General features: G+C 38.4%; 1 non-coding gene across 1 annotated transcript; it reads left to right on the top strand.

Annotated features, from left to right (window-relative positions):
- Positions 1-15768: 15768 nt before the first annotated feature.
- LOC118480014 lies at positions 15769-15875 on the top strand. The gene has a single exon (XR_004861655.1). It is a non-coding gene; the product is annotated as a small nucleolar RNA R71 (small nucleolar RNA).
- The last annotated feature ends 5443 nt before the right edge of the window (positions 15876-21318 follow it).

Raw genomic sequence — 21318 nt, 5'->3', positions numbered from 1 at the left:
AGAATTAATATTATCATTAATATATATAAATCAAAAATTTATATGGTTATATCAGAATTTATATTACTTCAGAATTATCAGAAATTCTTTTATTATATAATCCAACATTTTAGTAGTAATATTTATAATATTTTGGTAAAATCGGTAATATTATTTTACTCATTTATTTGTCATATATTTTTAAATATAACAATATGAAACATATGATTATTATTTAAGAATGTTGATAGTATTTCATGCCTTCTTATTTAAATAAACCCTAAATTCCCAATATTTAACAAATACTCAAAATTAATAGGGTAATTCTCTTGTGCAACAACACTTGGAGCAATCCTCATATCCTCTTTCCAAGAAATACACAACGCCCTCTAAGGTGAGTATACATGACCCATTTTCGTTTTACACTTTTGGGTGCAATATGTATTCTATATCAAACATCACACAACACATCAAACATTTTATGCACACTCTATCCTTATTCTATGTGATACATTTTAATCATGTTAGACATGTTATGCTATTGTAAACACCTAATGACTATGTGTTCATTAACTTTGTACAAGCCTCCCCTAACAATGGTAGCGCTATAGGTTGAGAAACGCCCCTCCTGTTCTATGAGCAGGTATTGTTAGGTCAAACTATGTCAACATACTCAAACTCGTTTGCGTACACTTTAATTGCGTTAAACTTTGGTTTGGACACATAGAGTAACATCGTTTCGAGTATATACTGTTAACATGATATTGTATTTCACATTTGGATATGAGCAAACATTTTAAACACGTATTATGCTATGTATGAAAACTTGTATACTCGCCAACATGCTTTTGTTGACTTTATTTTAATACATATTGCAGGTTGATTGATTCAAGAAAACAAGAATCAAGCTAGGATGGACATTAGAAACCCATTTTAGCAATAAACTATTGTTTGAATTTATGTTTGAATATTCGAAACTTTGTATTGTCCTTTAGAATTTAATAAAATGATTTAATTCATATTGTCACATTTAGTGTTATGTTGTTTTGAGCAATTTGTTCGTCTCATCCCGATGTTTCCGCCATCGGTTGGGGTGTGACAGATTGGTATCAGAGCCATAACTATAGGGAATTAGGTAGGATTGCCTTACTTTTCCCTAGTCTATAGTAGGAGTACTCTGATACCAGATTGGTATCAGAGCCATAACTATAGGGAATTAGGAATGCCTTGCCTAGTCTATAGTTTAGGAGCTTATTCACTATGTGTTGCTTAAAACAACTTCCCTTCTATCTCCTTTGCTTCCCTCTACTTTCTTTTGGACTCTTAATATACATGCCTTTCCTAAGGCTAACACAATACACACTTGGAGGATTGGAAGACACTCTTACAACACAAACGAAATGATTCATCAAGATAGGGGTGATTCCCACACTTGGTGATGATTTTCACTCAGCTATACTTTGATTTTGCACGAAATCTACCCTCAAGTTAGGAGTGATATCCAAACCTTGTTGGGAGTTTTCCATTTCATATTCTAGTGGACCCTTATCTTTTGATAAGTACCAACCACGTTAGGGTACGACGTTATCAAGTTAGAGGTGATACTCGCATCTTGTTAACTAGTCCCACTCCTTGATTTTCGCTCTCGCCAAAGTCTCGATTTCCCAATCGATTAAGAACGTGTAGTAACTGGAAGGGTTAGGTACCGGTAGTCGGGACGTCCTGTCTAGGTTTGGCATTCGTATAAATCCATTAAGGACCCGTTGCCTACCTGGGGACCATCGATGAGAGTACTAATACCTATTAGGCCAAAGCACGTTTCCTTAATTCGAGAAAGTCTTCGATTCACTTTGGAAGTGTCATATGTACGTTCCGTGACAATCCATGTTTTATGTTAAATCTCTTTTATGTTATCTCAATTTCTATGTGATTTTACTTTGAACATCTCATTCATTTCTAGCTAGGAGACACATTTCGCACTATTGTCGTAAACTAAAACAATTAATGATACTCCCTCGTGAACAAATTAAATTTATTATGCTTTCATTATACATGTTATACTATGTGAAAATCTATGACATTTCATTCATTTTATGTGAACAACAATGTGAAAGACAATGTGCTATGTGATGCATTCATGAAACCAATTTTCCTAAATAAAAACCTTATGATCAAAGTCTCATTTTATAAACCTTTAGATATAATCTTTTCAAAAGTTTCCTCTTAGATTTCGAGGACGAAATCTCCTAAAGTAGGGGAGACTGTAACATCTCGCATTTTCAATCTTTCCATTTTTGGCAAATCTGCTTGTACTTTCTATTTTGTAAGTTGTACCTTTGTCGTATTGGATTCTATTCCCAAATTGTACTCGAGACTTGAAATCATAATGGAAATGCATGATTTTATTCATATTTGTGCTTATATGCTATGTTATGTTATTACACGTTGAAACTATGTTAAGCACGCGAAAACAGTGAAATTCCATCTAAATCTCAGCTCTTAAATTCATCGTTGCCAAGAGATTACCCTAAATTAGACAAAAATCGGGAATTCGTACGTTAATTTGGTAGATTACCGGAAATTTGAGTTAAACCAAATAATTATAATAATTATTGATATTAAATAAATAATTTGATAATTTAATTAATTAAATAAATAAATTAATTCTTTTTCAAAATTTATATGAAATAAATAAATAAAAAGAATTTTGTTGGTTTTAGTTAGTTTAAGCTAACTAGGTTAGTAAGTTCTTTGAAACATTGAAACTAACCTAGTTAAGCCTAACTTGGTTAGTATTATCAAAGGAACCAGCTAACTGAGTTAAGAAACTCAGTTAGCCCTGTTAAGTCAAAAAAAAAAAAAAAAGAAGCAAAAAGGGGCTTTATATGCGTGGAACCGGATTCGAACCGTAGACCTCAAGTATAACAAACAACACACTAACCACTCGGCCGGGCATGCCACATCCAATGAATCATGGAAACATTTAACTCTTAAACACAGTTAGCAATCATTCCATTTTTAAACTTGCCGCCAAACAGAATTACAGCAGCTAGCTTTGACCTTTCCTTCTGTGACTCGAACTGTTTTTGGTAACGAGAAACAACCCGAAATTCGCTCATACCAATCATTTCCTTTTTATCATTGATTGCCAATTATGTGATCAAATCACGATTCTATTTCCGAAATTGCGAGACCTTCGACACCCTATAAATACCCGACCATCCTCACCGTTTCACTCACCCCCATCTCGATACCTCTCTACTCTCAACCCGGAACCGACACTCTCTGTTACGTATTCTCTCTCAAACCACCGGAGAAGGCGACCGGAAAACCTGCTGCACCTCGTCGGGATTCCTTACCACTCACCGGAAGTGTCACCGGAGAAGACAACCGGAGCCACCACTGCCGCCGGTAACTGCGGTTTCTCCCCGGCCAACCTCCGGTTATGCTTCTTCCACTTCCTTTCTTTCTTATTTTTTTTAACTGTTATTGTTATTGTTGTTAATTATCATTATTATTATTATTATTATTATTGTTATATTACTAATATTGATGATATTATAAAACCAGATATATATATATAAATATATATATATATATTTATATTAATTAATCAGTACCGTTAATATATATATATATATAATTAAATTTTTTTTTAATCAGAATTAATATTATCATTAATATATATAAATCAAAAATTTATATGGTTATATCAGAATTTATATTACTTCAGAATTATCAGAAATTCTTTTATTATATAATCCAACATTTTAGTAGTAATATTTATAATATTTTGGTAAAATCGGTAATATTATTTTACTCATTTATTTGTCATATATTTTTAAATATAACAATATGAAACATATGATTATTATTTAAGAATGTTGATAGTATTTCATGCCTTCTTATTTAAATAAACCCTAAATTCCCAATATTTAACAAATACTCAAAATTAATAGGGTAATTCTCTTGTGCAACAACACTTGGAGCAATCCTCATATCCTCTTTCCAAGAAATACGCAACGCCCTCCAAGGTGAGTATACATGACCCATTTTCGTTTTACACTTTTGGGTGCAATATGTATTCTATATCAAACATCACACAACACATCAAACATTTTATGCACACTCTATCCTTATTCTATGTGATACATTTTAATCATGTTAGACATGTTATGCTATTATAAACACCTAATGACTATGTGTTCATTAACTTCGTACAAGCCTCCCCTAACAATGGTAGCGCTATAGGTTGAGAAACGCCCCTCCTGTTCTATGAGCAGGTATTGTTAGGTCAAACTATGTCAACATACTCAAACTCGTTTGCGTACACTTTAATTGCGTTAAACTTTGGTTTGGACACATAGAGTAACATCGTTTCGAGTATATACTGTTAACATGATATTGTATTTCACATTTGGATATGAGCAAACATTTTAAACACGTATTATGCTATGTATGAAAACTTGTATACTCGCCAACATGCTTTTGTTGACTTTATTTTAATACATATTGCAGGTTGATTGATTCAAGAAAACAAGAATCAAGCTAGGATGGACATTAGAAACCCATTTTAGCAATAAACTATTGTTTGAATTTATGTTTGAATATTCGAAACTTTGTATTGTCCTTTAGAATTTAATAAAATGATTTAATTCATATTGTCACATTTAGTGTTATGTTGTTTTGAGCAATTTGTTCGTCTCATCCCGATGTTTCCGCCATCGGTTGGGGTGTGACAATCCCGTTTAAGTATTTAGGATTGATAGTCGGTGCCAATATGAATCGTATTAACAACTGGAGACCGGTTTATGATATTTTCGAGAAACGCCTTTCTCTTTGGAAAGAGGCGTTACTTTCTATTGGAGGTAGGGTTACTCTTATTTGATCGGTCCTTAAAAGTTTACCCACTTATTTCATGTCTCTTTACAAGGCTCCCGTTAAAGTTATTAAAGATTTGGAAAGTATCATAAAGAAATTCTTATGGGGTGGGTCTAATAATGTTTGGAAGACCCATTGGGTGGCATGGGATAGGGTTGCCTTACCTAAGAAAGCGGGAGGTTTGGGGCTTTGTAAGTTAACGGACGTCAATGTGGCGTTACTTAGCAAATGGGGGTGGAGGTTTAAGAAGGATCCGGAGAGTCTTTGGGTCAAAATCATTAGTGCTATCCATTCGGGTGGATCGAAGTGGTCTTTTTTGCTATGCAACAAATCGGTTAAGGGTGTTTAGGTCAATATTTGTAACGTATTAAATAAACCGCAGGTAGACAATAAGCCTATCCGCTGTTTTTTTCAAAGGAGAGGTTGGGTCGGGAACCGACATCCTATTTTGGCTTGATCCTTGGCTAGCCGATGTGCCCCTCAAAGAATTATTCCCGTGTCTGTTACGGATGGAAATTGTTAAAGACTGTTCTGTAAAGGATCGCTTGGCTGACGGTGGCTCGTGGCTTTGGAGGTTCGATCCAGACTCGAATTCTGAGGTGCAGGAGCTGTCCTCTCTTACTGGTATGTTATCTTCTTTCTCCTTAAGCAGTGGCAGAAATAAGTGGAAGTGGCTGGGCGACTCCTCGGGTTTATTTTTGGTTAAATCTGCCAGGGAGCTTTTGGTCCGCGGTAGGTGTGATCCGAATGTTCGGGTGATCGACTGGTGTAAATGGGTTCCTTTTAAGTGTAATATCTTCGTTTGGAGGCTTGAGATGAATCGAATCCCTACGTTTGACGCCTTAGTTTCTCGAGGCATTGACATTCGTTCCAGGACCTGCCCCCTTTGTGGCTGTGAGGACGAATCGGCCGTTCACTTGTTTATTTCATGCCGGTTTGCGGAGATGATTTGGCATAAAATCAGTAGATGGTGTCATTTACCGCCGATATTTGCATTCTCAATCGTTGATCTTTTGGAGTTGCATACGTTTAGCAGGATGGGGCCGACGGAGAGATTGGTTATCCAAGGTATCGTGATTACTACTTGTTGGTGTATTTGGTTGGCTAGGAATAAAGCGGTTTTTTCGGATGTCAAGCCGAGTGTGGAAGGTGTTTTTAGCGAGGTGAGATCTTTGGGTTTCCTTTGGTTTAGAAATACATCGTGGTTTCAATCGGTAGAATGGTTAGATTGGTGTAAATTTGTAATTATGTAACGTTTTTGTTTCATTGTTGTTTGGGCTGGCCCGGTTTTCGGGTTTGGCTGGTTGTGAATGAAAGTTTCCTGTAAAAAAAAACCTAGAAAGAAGCTTGAGTGTACAGATCTAAGGTTTGAGTATATATGTGATGGATTGATGGTCCGTATCGTGCATCCAGGGGCGGACCTAGGTGAAGCACGGGATGGGCGGGCGCACCCGTTGAAAAAGAAAATTCAGTGTATTTTTTAGCAAAAAACCCGACCGCACCCCGTGAAAATATACTTGAACCCCTCATCCATACTCCCAGCAAATAATTGCTGAGACCGCCACTGTGCGCATCTTGCATAAAGTAGTTCAACAATGGTGGTGAGCGATATGGTATAAGGTCTAGATTCTTAGAGCTTCATATGTACCAAAAACTAAGGTTACAATGGATGCTTGGAATCTTATCCCAACAAGGTGTGGTTCCTCAAGTTTAGGTTTTGAAAGATTTCAAATTATCTTAAGATACTGTAAGAATAAATATGTTATGATTTAATATTTAATCTAGTAGTTATTTATATAATATATATCAAAATATATAACAACTTATTAAATAATTAGTTGGCAATTGTTGATGGACTATATTACTCTTATTAACTAATTAGGTTTCCTCTTGTGTGCATATATAAGGAGACTTATAAAGAGGTTAAAGGGTTACACACATAACGTAATAGTTATCATAACATCATTCGGCCTCTCTCTTCGTAACCGAACTCCCTATTCGGTTTTCATTATCACCATCATTAGATTGCACCCTAAGAAGGAACCAGATCACCTTGACAAAAATGTCAACTTGTATGGCTGCATCACTTACTGGATTCTCCATTGCCCCGTCTGCTGTAACAGGTATATTTTCATGTTTTTTATTATGCTTAAAACAGAACTGATTCAACAGATACATCATCATATCAACTATAACGATCACATCTCAAATAGTGTAGACAATGAAAGGGGGCTACATATGAAATAAAACATGAGGCCAAGCATATATTAAAAAGCAAAACCCAAATGATAACAGATAATATTATTTATTATTGTTTTAAACTTTTTGTATCAATTTGATAAGCAGGTTGAGCGATGAAGTGGATTACACGGCAGCATAGAGATATTGCGGGCCACACCAAGTTACCAACCCCATGCTGATTCGAGGTAATAAACTGGATATCTTATCATTAAGTAATATACTATTGTATCTGTCCTGACAAACTGTTCTAATGGTTACTCATTTGATTTCTCTACTTTAGATCTCAAGTTCAACTTTTACTCGTATCACTTTGAAGGGTATTGGTGGTGGCAATAAAGTTTAGAACTAGGCTCTCCGGAGGTCGCCAGTTCGAAACCCAGCCAAACCGGGTTTTAACGCAATGGGCCTTTGGGCGGCGGGTTTTCCTCGGAACTGGTGGCTCGGGTATGCATCCAACTCTGACTGTTATGGAGGAAGAGATGCATTTGCTCAATTGAGGGCATCGCAGAATGCTTATCCGGTGATTTAGTTGGCCGTTAAAAAAATATACTATTATATCTATTTTGATTAATTATTTTTTTATAACATTATATCGAGACGATACAATAATCTGTAAATTTATATATATCGTCATTTTATTAAAAAGATAAATTAGACATAAAAAGGATCAATAAATCACATATGATGTTATCAAAGTAGAAAATTTATATTTTATTTTTGCTTGTTTTGCTGTTGTATAATAATCTTTGTTGGTTGTTGTATAAAAATCTTTGTTGGGTTTAAAATTAGAAGACCATACGGTCGAACAATACCAAATCAGATATTGCATGTAAAAGAAAAGGAAAAGATGATTTTTTTCCTTCTTTCTTTCTTTTTAAAAGGCTTAAACTTTAAATGCTAGTTATCAGAATTTTATGGTTGGTTGAGTTTGGTACCTTTTGAAAATTTGTAACATGGGCCAATCTTTACCTTGTTGAGATTTTTAGTTAAATAAGACTATTTTATGGTTGGTTAATTTTAGTACCTTTTGAAAATTTGTAACATGGGCTAACCTTTACCTTGTTGAGAGTTTTAGTTAAATATAAGACCATAAGTAAAATAGTCACTTTGTTTTCATTAAACTTTTTCATCATATATTTACATTACATATCAATTAAATTTGTTAGGATAAATTACACTTTTGGACCTTTATGTTTGTAACGGATTGCAATGGATAGTCTTTAACTTCAATAATTACAGTCATAATCCTTTATTTGCAAAACCCGTTACACCCTAGGTCCTTTAACACTAACCCAGTTAAATTTTCAGTTAACTCTATGCACATGAGGGCAATTTAGTCATTTTACGCGTTCAAAATAAATTATAATAAATAAACTAAAAACAACTAAAACAATTCATTAATTTGTTAATATATGTATATCTATAATATATGTATATACTGTTTATGTAAACATAACCTACAAGGTCCTAAACCACTATCATCTCCATCTCTACCATCACAGCCACCACCACCTCAACCCTCCAGCAACCATGTGCACTACCACCATCTTTACATCAACAACCATCACCATTATCACAAACCTCAATTTCAAAATTAGGGCTTCAAAAACGAAAATACAACCTTACCCAAAATTTGGGCTTTTACATGGAAGACGTGGAGTATCTTGTTAGCAGAGCGATTCGATCTGTCAATGTATTTATTATTACCAGTATAATATCTTCCACCATGCATTCCTTCAGAATACGTGTTAGTTAAATGACTACCTAAAGCCTCCATAACTGCTTTATATACATAATTCTCTGAAGTGATTAGTTCGATACCTTTGTACTGCCTCTGTTTCTCTTTCTCTAGCATTTCGAATACATCCGGATTAGCCGATTGGATCTGCTGGTGCAAATTGGATTTCGTAATTGAAAACGTTAGGTGTTCCCCCACGCTCGAACCACTTGTCTACGCGATTCGAGACTGGTTACATGATCGATGTGGCGTCGTTTTGATGACGTCGATGAGCAGGATGATTCAGTTGCACCTCTGTTGCTGTTACTGGTACCGTTACTGTTATTGCTGTCGTCTCTTTGTCTCTTGAGATGCATCAGATGCCCCAAAATACGAAAGTTTTCTTCATCTTCTTCGTTGGTTCCAATATTGTTGTTTTCGTTGCTGCTGTTGGTTGCTTGTTGGTCCATTGGCTGTAGTGGAATAAGAGGTGAATTGAGATGGTGGGAAATGGAATGGAAGGTTGAATCGATTTGGAAACAAATTGAGTCGTTGGAGACGTTCGAACGGGAAGTGCGCGACATACTATTGAATTGAAGTTTGGAACAAATTGAATATTGTTTACCTCTGATCAATGATCTGGCAAGATGAGGTGGGCAGGATGTAGTGGTGGTGGCAGCAGGGTGGTTAGGGTTTTAAGGTTAGGAAATTGGGGAAGATGAAGTGTATATGTAATTTTTATGGTTTTATTTATTAAACATTTAAATAAAAGCATGAATTGACCAGAATACCCTTAAGTGAAAAACTTAACTGAAAATTTTAATCTGGTCAGTGCTAAAGGACGTAGAGTGTAACGAGTTTTGCAAATAAAGCATTGTGACTGTAATTATTGAAGTTAAAGATTATCCGTTGCTATCCGGTACAAACATAAAGGACGAAAAGTGTAATTTACCCAATTTGTTAGTATTTACCGAATAGCAAACTGTCAATATCTTTTAAATACTCCATTTGCTAAAAAAATATGAAAACCAATAGTAATAAAATATTTAACTTTTCCTTTTGTAATAAAAGATAACTAGTGGGATTCTTCACGCTCCGCAATAGGTTTTCAGTCGGTATTGCTTCGGTTCAACACACTATCGTACGATACTGACGCTCTACATAACAACCGAAAATGATATACCCAAGTGTATATCGACATTGTTTTACATTTCTCGAAAATCATAAAAACAAATATCGAACCAAGTAACGATGTTGTTTGGCCTGTATCGGTTCGTTAACCGGCACTCGACATAGGTTGCGTTACAATAAAATATCCTATTACAAACACAACTCAGTTTCAATAAAGTTTATATTGTCACATTGGTATTCACCAATTGATACATATTATAGTCCCCCATTTTACCCCCATTTTATGCGTTTTCAGCCGTAAACTCGTGAATCGGATACTTAATCATGTATACTTTCGTTTACAGGCCTAAAACGGCATACCAGACAAGATGATAGTGAAAACGAGGACTTTTCGGACGAAACGACAAAGCTGCGAACATTCTGTGGAAATTCTGACCTGGGCATTTGGCACGGTCGTGCAATGACTGGAACGACCGTGCAGTTCCGACAGTTTAGCCCAGAGCGGCAGTGCACGCCAGTGCAACAAGGAGTGCAAGCCTTTCTCGGAAAGCAACGGTCGTGCAATGAGTGGAACTCCCGTGCGACCCCGACGACCAAGCCAAGCCCGGTAATGCATTGCCCGTTCAGATGCACGTGCACCCTTAGCCCGGAAATGCATGTCCGTGCCACAAAGTGAACGGTCGTGCGAGATCGAAGACTGATGCGTGTGTAGTGTAATATATTTTTGATGAGTATTTAAGCCCCTTTTTACACTTTTAGCCAAGTTTTAAATTTATAAAACACGATATTTACTAACACTAAACACACATATGGGCAAGTGCACCCATCGTGGACGTAGTATAGTGTTGGTAAGATACCGAGGTCGTCCAAGGACACAAGAGCTTTTAATACCGGTTTATGCTCAACGTCTAATCAAATCAAAAAGTGAGAAAAATGTTTTAAACTAAGAAAAATAAAAACTAACTAAATGCTGAAAAATAAAATAAAATAAAAACAGATAGACAAGATGAATCACTTGGATCCGACACGTGTATTAGTATAACCTTTGATTATTTTCGCACTTTTGCACTTGTTTAAGAGATTATCTTAGTTATTGTAGTAGGCCCCTCTTTTGAAGGCGACGTTACCCTCAACCCAGTAGTTTGAGTCAGCAAGGATACAATCCTAAAGGGTCGGATTATTGAAAGATAATGAATTAAGTTATTAATGCAAATTGTGGTAGGCCCCGCTTTCGGCGGTGACGCTACCCTCGGCTAAGTAGTCTGAGTCAGCAGGGATACAGTCCTAAATAGCCGGGTTATAGTATTAATAGTAGTTAACTTATGAGGGGGTCAAAGAGTTTGGATCCCCGCCATCCAATACCTATGGGCATTGAAGGAGATCCTACTAAATTTGACCTAGGTCCCAAGCAGGACCTCTAAACGCTGAACAAGGGCAAGACCCTTACCAAACCGTTCCCTTAACCCCCGACCAGGTAGCCAACATACCTCCATATAGACCGTGGAGATATGAATGGTGAAAATCTTTTATTTTATATAGACAGTAAAATAACGCCAAGACACCACGGACAAACGATAAGGAAAGATCACCTTCAACATAAGTAACTAGTTATTAAAGTCAGTAATACAGAACCAAATAAAAAGTGCAAAAGATTAAAAATAAAAAGTATTATACTAAACACTTGTCTTCACCAAGTGATGTAAGAGACTTAGGCAAACATGGCCTTGATTGTCAAGGACTCTTACTATCAATCTTGGATCCCGAGACGACTCACACACTCTACGATGGACAATGGATGATGGTGGTGGATGATGGTGTTATGGTGGTGGTGGGTGGTGGATGAAGTGTGAGAGAGGTGGTGTGCCAAGGGATGAAAGAGAATGAAACCAAGCTCCCCTATTTATAGGCTGAACAGAAGGCTGCGCACGGCCCCATGTCCGCTGGACACGCCCCCGTGCCCGTCTGACATTCTCTCTCTTCATTAATTGTAATTCGCAATTACAATTAATGCGCCTGCTGTACTTTCACCACGCCCCCGTGCCCACTGGACACGGCCCCGTGGTGGGCAATGGAAGCTTCTACTGGTTTGTCTTTTCTGCTGCTTCCTGGGCACGCCCCCGTGTTCGCTGGACACGGGGCGTGTTCAGTCTCTGTTTTCTCTTCTTTGCCTTGGGAGGTGCCGTTGAGGGTCCGGGCAGTCTACTTTTGTTCCTTTTCTTGTATTTATGCTAGAATTAGTTGTCTTTTTGCTTCTTTTGTGATTTTGAGCTCATTTCATCCTGAAAATGCAAAAGGAAGACAAAAACACTCTTTTTCCAACATTAGTACTAAAAAAGGGTTAGTTTTATGCCTTAATTGATGTGATTTATATGTTGCATTTTACACACATCAAATACCCCCACACTTGAACTTTTGCTTGTCCTCAAGCAAAACTCTTTAAATGTGGCTTACACTCCCAAATGGAATAGGTAGAAGAGAAGGTTTTTAGCTTGTCCTAGAGTGTCGGGAATCCAAGGTCTTTGTAAGTTTTATTTTTATTTATTTACAATCCTATTCGTTATGATTTATTTTGAACGTTTCATAAGATAAATTACTTATTTGGGCATAGCATGCCTTATTAAAATTCCATTTATATACAAGTTCACATACCTCACGGGGGATCACTTAACACTTGGCCGAAGGTGTATATTTTTAGTGAATCACTCGAGAGCGGCATGGAACTTACGCCTTCCATAGGCTTGCCAAACAATCAATCCTCCTCCTTTTTAACTTTTTACCTTTGTAAATATCAAGAGGACTTTTGGGGTGAAGGGTTAGGCTTGGGTTAAAGGTGGGTGGTTGGGTTAGTGGTTAGTAAAAAGGGCGAAAAATCGTAAAAGCGTCGGTTTTCGTAAAATACCTTGTCTTTAGCGACTTTTTATTTTGAAGTATTTCTCCAAACAAGCTTTTATATAGCTTTTGTTTGTTTTTGACTTCATCATTGTTTTTTTTTTTTTTTTGATCACATAAAAAGGCGAGTTTACGAAAAACCGAGCTTGTTACTAAAATAAAGGGTGAAAAATAAAAAAGGTTTTTGGTGGGTGAAAAGAGTTTTGGGGTAATGAAATGAAAAGGTTTAGGCTCAAAGGGGCTATCTAGGGGGATTTTGGGTAGGTGAAAAAAATGAAAAATAATGGTTTTGAAAGAAAAAAAATGGTTAGTCCTAATGCCTCCATCATTTACTTACTTGGGTTTAAGTTGGTAAGGACCGGGAATGTATTATTGTGGCAAGTTCTAGATTTGTAAGAACCAAGCGGCTATTCACACAAGAAACGAAAAATGAGCATTTAATCTAAATATGTATATTTTTATGCTCAATAAAGGCTCAAAACTCACTTTTGTGGGAATGGGTTTTTAATGTGATCAAGTATATATAATCGAATTTTTAACTAGACTTGTTATGCCGTTTCATAATTTTCTTATGTTGGTTCTTTGTTATCACGACGCTATCGGTTGTAAACTTATAAAAATATAACCTTTTTAGAACTTGTTATTCCCAACTTAAACTAAGACAAGTAAATAAAAAAAATGAAAAAGTTTTTGAAAAAATTTGGGGTGTTTAGCGGTTCCAATAGAGTTTTGTGTAAGGCTTGTATTTAGGATTTGCAAAATTCAAGGTTTTAGCATCCCCCCCCCCCACACTTAAATTACACATTGTCCTCAATGTGTCCAAAAATAAGGTTTTTGGTTGATTAGAATGTGTAAAAGTGGTTTAAAAAGCAAAGATTTTTGTTACTGGCATCCTGGACACGGCCCCGTGGTGACCGGGCACGGCCCCGTGGTCAAGTGCCAGTAACAAAAATTAGAGAATTGAAACAGAAGCCTGGACACGGGGGCGTGTCCGCTGAACATGGCCCGTGTCCAGTTACCTGAACTGGGTGTTTTCCTGCAGGGGGCTCAGCACGGGGCCGTGTTGGTTGGGCACGGCCCGTGTTGAGCCTTCTGTGATGGAGATTTGTGTCGGGTTGCTCTGTTCTTCGTGCATGGTTCCATTTTTCTCGTTCCCTTTTTCTTCCATTACCACCATGAGTGTGTTTTATTCTGCAAAATAAAACTAAAAGATTAAACTAAACTAAGGATAGTTCCGCGGAATGCCTCCGTGGTGCGCCACGTTTATAAGGGTCCTTGGCTAGACCCGATTCGAGGTTATATATTTTCTGAGTGGGATGCTTGGCGTCCCATGTTACACCGTCGGAGAGCAGCATCCAAGCTCGAATCAATAACCTTCATGTAATTGACCGGGTCGTCATCTTCTATTCTCTTCCCAACTCCGAATTTCACTTCATCATCCCCATACCTCAAGGTGAGTGTTCCGTCATTCATATCCACCACTGCTTGGGCTGTGGCAAGGAAGGGTCTCCCTAGTATAAGGGGGACCTCGGTGTCTTCCTCCATATCGAGTATGACAAAGTCAGCTGGATAAACGAATCTGCTTACCTTTACCAAGACATTCTCGATGACACCTTGTGGGAATTTGACGGATCGATCAGCGAGTTGTATGCTCATTTTTGTAGGGCTCGTGGTTCCCAAGCCGAGCCTTTTGAACATTGACGAGGGCATGAGGTTAATGCTAGCCCCTAGGTCGGCTAAGGCATTACGAACGGGCGATTCCCCTATTGAGCATGGAATCGTGAAGCTTCCAGGATCGATTTTCTTTTGGGGAAGTTTATTGAGCACGAGGGCAGAGCATTCTTCGCCTAAATTAACTAATTGCAAATTTTCAATTTTCCTCTTATGCGTAAGGAAGTCCCTCATGAATTTAGAGTATTTGGGCATTTGGGTTAGGACTTTGATAAAAGGAATATTGACGTGCAATTGTTTTAACAGACTTTCGAACTTTGCGAATTGCTCATTTGTCTTTTGACGAATTAACCTACCGGGGTACGGAACTCGAGGAGCCTTGGTCGGCTCTGGTGATGGAGGAGAGTTCTTCTCCTGCAGAGGTGTCGGTACTGTTTCTTCCGTTGGCGGTGGCACTTCTGCAGGCCCTGCGGTGCGGTTTCGTAGGGTGATGAGGTGAACTTGCGCCTTTGGGTTTGTTTCGGTATTGCTAGGTAATGCGCCTTGCGGTCTCTCGGAAAAATTTTGAGCTATTTGATTTAATTGTTTTTCTATGTTTTGAATGCTAGCTTGTTGATTTCTAAAATTAGATTCTAATTGTAGAAATCTTTCCGAGTTTTTCTTATCAGTGTCAGAGACGAGGCGAGATATAGTATCTTCGAGCCTTTCTCATCCACCTTGTTGTTGAGTGAAATTTTGTGACTCATTTCTTGGTTGCTGAAAGTTTGTTCGTTGGGTTTGTTGGTTACTACTATTGCCGGGTTCCCTCCAACCAAGGTTTGGGTGGTTTCGCCATCCTTGGTTGTAAGTTCCCGTTGGAGGACCCGACGGCCTAGGTCTATTATCAATGTAGTTTACCATTTCTTGTTGATCGTCTGTTTCTTTCATGCAACTCCAATTTTCATGTGACCCACCACACCCTTCACAAGCCATAACCGAGACTGTTTTTGTCATTTCCAATTTTTTTTATCTTTGAAGAAAGGGCCTCGATTTGGGCTTGTAAAGAAATGCTTTCATCGACCTTATGGGCGCCCGGGGCGATAGACTTATTTCCCCGGGGGGTGTGCCATTGAAAATTGGTTTGAGCAATTTCCTCAATTTGATTATATATTTCGTGTGGGCGTCGATTACCTAAAAGTCCCCCGGAGCTAGAATCAAGTGTCTGCCTAGTGTGTGGCAACAATCCATTATAGAAAGTGGACACTTGTTGCCATATTGCGAGGCCGTGATGGGGACACTTGCGTAATAGCTCCTTGAACCTTTCCCAAGTTTCATATAAGGATTCCCCGTCCTCTTGTGAATATGTATTAATTTCAGCCATTAACTTAGCAGTTTTAGCAGGAGGGAAATACTTATATAGAAATTTTTGGGCTAGTTCATCCCAGGTGTTTACCGATCCAGCTGGGAGGGCGTTGAGCCAAGCTTTCGCTCGGTCTTTTAGTGAGAAGGGAAACATACGGAGGCGGATGGCGTCGTTTGATGCTCCATTGATCCGAAAGGTATCACATATTTCCAAGAAATTAGTTATATGTAGATGGGGATCCTCGTCCGCAAGCCCCTGGAAGGTTGCGGAGTTTTGGAGCATTTGTATCAAATGCGGCCGAAGTTCGAAGTTATTGGCTTCGACATTCGGAGCATTGATAGCGGCGCCTAGATTACCTACGGTGGGTCGTAGATAATCCATAAGGGTACGTTGGTCCGCCATTGGAGGTGGATCACCCGAAACCTTCTCTTGGTTTTTGGCTTTTAACCTTTTTCTGAGAAAGCGTTCGGGTTCTTCTAGTGGTTCTTTTATGTCTTTATTGGAACTGGAGCTCATACACTACGTGAGGGTGGCGTCGGGTTCCAAGTCCTGCAATAAAAACAAAAAAGAATGTTGGTCAGAAGGTTCACCACGGCCCCGTGTTGAGCGAACACGGCCCGTGGTCGGAATTTCAGTGATTGTTTTCCAGATCCCAGTTACTGGAAGTTGGACACGGCCCCGTGTTGCACCGGCACGGCCCCGTGGTCAGCCTTCTGTAATTTGGAAAACAAAAACTGCTAGTGACGATGCTGAACACGGCCCGTGTCCGACCAGGCACGGCCCCGTGTTGAGCTCTGCAGAAGCTGAAAATCTAAGGAAAAAATCCTAAAAATTAAAGAAAAATAAAAATATGATTAGGCCGTTGATTCCTAACTTTCTTAAAATCCTTGTGTCCCCGGCAACGGCGCCAAAAACTTGATGCGTGTGTAGTGTAATATATTTTTGATGAGTATTTAAGCCCCTTTTTACACTTTTAGCCAAGTTTTAAATTTATAAAACACGATATTTACTAACACTAAACACACATATGGGCAAGTGCACCCATCGTGGACGTAGTATAGTGTTGGTAAGATACCGAGGTCGTCCAAGGACACAAGAGCTTTTAATACCGGTTTATCCTCAACGTCTAATCAAATCAAAAAGTGAGAAAAAATGTTTTAAACTAAGAAAAATAAAAACTAACTAAATGCTGAAAAATAAAATAAAATAAAAACAGATAGACAAGATGAATCACTTGGATCCGACACGTGTATTAGTATAACCTTTGATTATTTTCGCACTTTTGCACTTGTTTAAGAGATTATCTTAGTTATTGTAGTAGGCCCCTCTTTTGAAGGCGACGTTACCCTCAACCCAGTAGTTTGAGTCAGCAAGGATACAATCCTAAAGGGTCGGATTATTGAAAGATAATGAATTAAGTTATTAATGCAAATTGTGGTAGGCCCCGCTTTCGGCGGTGACGTTACCCTCGGCTAAGTAGTCTGAGTCAGCAGGGATACAGTCCTAAATAGCCGGGTTATAGTATTAATAGTAGTTAACTTATGAGGGGGTCAAAGAGTTTGGATCCCCGCCATCCAATACCTATGGGCATTGAAGGAGATCCTACTAAATTTGACCTAGGTCCCAAGCAGGACCTCTAAACGCTGAACAAGGGCAAGACCCTTACCAAACCGTTCCCTTAACCCCCGACCAGGTAGCCAACATACCTCCATATAGACCGTGGAGATATGAATGGTGAAAATCTTTTATTTTATATAGACAGTAAAATAACGCCAAGACACCACGGACAAACGATAAGGAAAGATCACCTTCAACATAAGTAACTAGTTATTAAAGTCATTAATACAGAACCAAATAAAAAGTGCAAAAGATTAAAAATAAAAAGTATTATACTAAACACTTGTCTTCACCAAGTGATGTAAGAGACTTAGGCAAACATGGCCTTGACAAGAACTCTTACTATCAATCTTGGATCCCGAGACGACTCACACACTCTACGATGGACAATGGATGATGGTGGTGGATGATGGTGTTATGGTGGTGGTGGGTGGTGGATGAAGTGTGAGAGAGGTGGTGTGCCAAGGGATGAAAGAGAATGAAACCAAGCCCCCCTATTTATAGGCTGAACAGAAGGCTGCGCACGGCCCCGTGTCCGCTGGACACGCCCCCGTGCCCGTCTGACATTCTCTCTCTTCATTAATTGTAATTCGCAATTACAATTAATGCGCCTGCTGTACTTTCACCACGCCCCCGTGCCCACTGGACACGGCCCCATGGTGGGCAATGGAAGCTTCTACTGGTTTGTCTTTTCTGCTGCTTCCTGGGCACGCCCCCGTGTTCGCTGGACACGGGGCGTGTTCAGTCTCTGTTTTCTCTTCTTTGCCTTGGGAGGTGCCGTTGAGGGTCCGGGCAGTCTACTTTTGTTCCTTTTCTTGTATTTATGCTAGAATTAGTTGTCTTTTTGCTTCTTTTGTGATTTTGAGCTCATTTCATCCTGAAAATACAAAAGGAAGACAAAAACACTCTTTTTCCAACATTAGTACTAAAAAAGGGTTAGTTTTATGCCTTAATTGATGTGATTTATATGTTGCATTTTACACACATCAAAGACCGGTCAAGATCTGATGATGTCATGCGGTATGGTGAACAGTAACTCCAATAATGCAAAAAGTGAACGGTCGTGCCAATAAAGTGCACGACTGTGCGATCGCAAAATGTTATAAAAAACAGACAGAAACATTCTATTCGGAATTCTGGGTTTTTGGGAGCTCATTAGGCGATTTCACAGGCTCCGGAGGCTTTGCTTTTGACCCGGATTCAAGCCATATTGTGCCGATTAGCTCCGTTTCTATCTGGATTCTCATTCTTATGCTTGTTTATGGTTTGAATTCTTAAAGTCTTTCCATAATTTTGTTATGTTTCAAGCGTTGACATTGATTATTATGTATTAATGCAAGCCTTTGGGCAAAAACACTATATCCCTTGCTTCATTATAACCATTAGTATGTTGATTATGTTTGTAATGACACTTTGAAGCATTTTCTATGTTAATCTTTGATGATTAGTTGGCATACTTGTTTATTGATGTTGATTTCTTGATTATAAGTAATTATGTTGGATGATTAGTATTTGGTTAGTTGAGATAGTTGAAAGATGAAGCTTAATTAGTCATGTATTAGTAGACTTTGAACATGCTTAACTTGTTTAAAATGTGTGCACCATGATACTAGAAATGGTTAGTGGTTTAATAAAATGTAATTATTATTAATCAAGAAAGCTTTCCTACGCGTAAGGGCCTTAACGGGTTAAATGGTGTTGTTATGAATTCTTGTCATGCATTGTTAGCCTAGTTAGTAGTTTAGGCCAAAATTGCTATCTTGGTGAATTTATGTGCAAGATTTGTAAAATGAACTCGGTTATGATTTAATCTAGTTTATGCTTGTCTCGGTGGTTGCATTGTGTTTATCGGTGTTGCTTTCCTTGATTAAGTGAGGTTAGAAAACTCCTAACGGATGACTAACTTATTTTTAAGAGATTTTCATAGACATTTATCAATTGCACGTTAAAGAACAATTTTAGGTGGTTAAAGTGTGTTTATCGTTTTAGGTTTCCGAATGATTGTCATGTTAGGATTCCCGAAAGGGATACTAATTGTCTTGAAAATGAAGAATTGACCAAATGTTTCTAGTGACAAAACCGACATAGTTGACATGCTTTGGTTGTGTATAAAGCAAGGCTATATACTTATTTTCTTATTTGGAATCTAATATGTTTTTATCAATGTTTGTTTATGCTTACTTTAGTTTTTAGAAAATCACAAAACTTATCTTCCTACCGGTAATTTAATGGCAAAGGTCTAGTATTATTTCTCCGTCCACTTCCTTGGATCGATACTTGGTTCTTACCAATGCTTTACTACATATATGACGGGGTACACTTGCCCTTTCGTGTGTGTTTTAATGTTGAAGTATAAATCACTTTTATAAATTTAAAACCGAATCGTGTGTTAGATTCATTGTAAAAACATGTATATACGCACACACGTCAAGTTTTTGGCGCCGCTGCCGGGGAATGTGGCGAGTTTTAGGAACGACCCGAGTCATTAATTTATCGGTGCACATATTTGTTAATATTTGTGTATACTTTCGTGATTACTTATTTGTTGATTTATTTGTTAATATTTCTTGTTTTTAATTCAATTAATTCGTTTTCAAGCTCATTTCATATGCTTGTGAATTTTTATTCCATTTATTTGTTCGAAGTCGAACTTATTATTCATTTATTCTTTGAGTTTTCGGCTCCGAAAAATTGTTTTCATACTAGCCGATTCGATTATTTTAGTTATTTTAATTTTTACAAAATTTTGGGCCTATTTTCGAATTTTTATAAAATTTCTAGCCCATGTTTACAAATATTATGTTTCTTTTCAGCCAAAAAAAGCATTATTATATTAATAAAATATTCATTGTGTCATTTTTCGTTTGCAGGTTGATGTTTTCAACCCCCGCTCCAGAAGTTGTTGAGCCGTTAGACGAGCCTGAGCGTGATCTGAGGAGACGTCTTCGAGAAAGAACTCGTGTGATTGGCCTGCTACTCGCAGCTGGTGAAACGGAACCGGTGATACCCACTGAGGCCGAGGGCCCAGCCGACGAAGGACACATCATCATGGCGGACGACGAGCGACCTTTGAATGAGTCAAATCAGCCCGGACGTGAAGGCCTGCAACCGAGTATTATTAGACCTACTATAGATGCACCTACTTTTGAAATTAAATCTAGTATTATTAATATGGTGCAGAATTCGGTGCAGTTTGACGGACGTGAGCACGAGGATCCCGGACGACATATCGCTTATTTTCTCGAGGTTTGTTCGACGTTCAAGATTAGGGATGTTTCGGAGGATGCTGTTCGGTTGAGGTTGTTTCCATTCTCATTGCGGGACAAAGCCAGAGCTTGGCTTATGTCACTTCCAGCTGGGTCCATCAGGACCTGGAATGAGCTGGCGGAGCTGTTCATGCAAAAATACTTTCTGCCTGAGAAAACAACTAAGTTGAGAAACCGGATTGCGACTTTTCGCCAAGACGAGGGAGAGTCGTTGCACGCGGCTTGGGAGAGATTTAAAGACTTATTACTTGATGTTCCACCTCATGGCTTCTCCAAAAGACAGCTGGTCTTGACGTTCTATCAAGGGCTTAGTTACGACACGTAGGAGAGATTAGATATGAATGCAGGAGGCGATCTAGGAACAAAGACGCCGAACAAAGCATATGATATTATAGAAAAAGCTGCGTTGAAGTCCGGCTCGCGTTGAGCAGGAGATAGAGGCCGGACATCATCATCATCATCTCGCCCAGGAGTTCACGATGCGGATGACTACACAGCCATTACTGCACAAATCTCAGCTCTTTCAGCGAAATTCGACAAGTCCCAGTAGCTGCTCAAGCTAGTTCAGGGTGTGACCAGTGCGG

This window comes from Helianthus annuus, chromosome 6, assembly GCF_002127325.2.
Source record: "Helianthus annuus cultivar XRQ/B chromosome 6, HanXRQr2.0-SUNRISE, whole genome shotgun sequence".
In the NCBI taxonomy this organism is placed as follows: domain Eukaryota; kingdom Viridiplantae; phylum Streptophyta; class Magnoliopsida; order Asterales; family Asteraceae; genus Helianthus; species Helianthus annuus.
Note: the sequence above shows the minus strand (reverse complement) of the source record. Positions and strands in the feature narration are given on the sequence as shown.